The sequence below is a fragment of the Galeopterus variegatus genome, unplaced genomic scaffold (genome assembly GCF_000696425.1).
Source record: "Galeopterus variegatus unplaced genomic scaffold, G_variegatus-3.0.2 Scaffold7528, whole genome shotgun sequence".
Classification (NCBI taxonomy): domain Eukaryota; kingdom Metazoa; phylum Chordata; class Mammalia; order Dermoptera; family Cynocephalidae; genus Galeopterus; species Galeopterus variegatus.
The window spans coordinates 57,076-58,470 of record NW_007733639.1 but is presented as its reverse complement, the minus strand read 5'-3'; positions in this window follow the sequence as shown (position 1 = coordinate 58,470).

The window sequence follows — 1,395 nt, the reverse complement described above, 5'->3', positions numbered from 1 at the left end:
CCGCGCTCAGCCAGTGAGCTCTGTGAGCACACCGGTCATCCCTATATAGGATCCGAACCCGTAGCGGGAGCGCTGCCGTGCTCCCAGCGCCGCACCCTCCCGAGTACGCCATGGGCTCGGCCCTGGATTACTTGATTTAAAAAGGGAACAGAGGACATTGAAGATGAAGCCTGCAGTAGTAGGCTATCCACATCAATTTGTGAAGACAAAATCAGTCCTGTTCATACCTTAATTGAAGAGGACTGACTATTAACAGCAGAAACAATAGCCACCACCATAGACATCTCAGCTGGTTCATCTTACATAATTCTGGCTGAAAAATTAAAGTTAAGCAAACTTTCTACTCGATGGGTGCCAAAACTGTTCTGCACAGATCAGCTGCAGACAGGAGCAGAGCTTTCAATGGAAATTTTAAACAAGTGGGATCAGGATCCTGAAGAGGTATTTCTTTGAAGAATTGTAACAGGGAATGAAACACAGCTTTACTAGCACAATACTGAAGACAAAGCACAATAAACGCACAGCTACCAAGAGGTGGAAGTGGTTCAGTCAAAGCAAAAGCAGACCAGTCAAGAACAAAGGTCGTGGCAACAATTTTTTGGGATGCTCAAGGCATTTTGCTTGTTGGCTTTCCTTTTTTTTAAAAGATGACAAGTAAGGGGATCTTAACCCTTGACTTGGTGTTGTCAGCACTATGCTCTTCCAAGTGAGCCAAGAGCTGGTCCTTGCTTGTTGACTTTCTGGAGGACCAAAGAACAAAGTATGTGTTTATTAGGAGAGTGTTTAGAGAATGTTAGCCATAGCTTTAGCAGGAAAACACCTGGGAAAACTTCACCAGAGAGTCCTTTTCCACCACGACAATGCTTCTGCTCATTCCTCTCATCAAACAAAGGCAATTTTGCAAGAGTTTTGATGAGAAATCATTAGTATCCATTTTACAGTCCTGATTGGCTCCTTCTGACTTCTNATGACTGCCCCATAACCAAAGACATCATTTATTGAGCCCTTGCTATATGCTGGGTGGCATTCGTGAGCATTACCTATGTTAGTTCATTAAATCCTCATCACAACCATATTGGGTCAGTGCCACTGAAGCTCCATTTTATGGATGAGATAATCAGACACAGAGAAATCAAGTAACTTGTCCAAAACCACAGTACTAGTAAATGGGGAGCTAGAATTTGAACACTAACAGCTTGTCATCCAAACAATACTGCTCTGTCACTGAAACAAAAAATTGAGACACTAAGAATTCAAAAATTAGCCTGGAAACGACAGTCAGTCAGTAAGAGAGCCAGAATGCCACCTGGTAAGAGTGTTCACCATTTAGGGGCCTGTCCCTGCAATTCCTCAGCTCCCAAAAGGCCATAGCAAAGATCCTCAGCCACTCTGCCT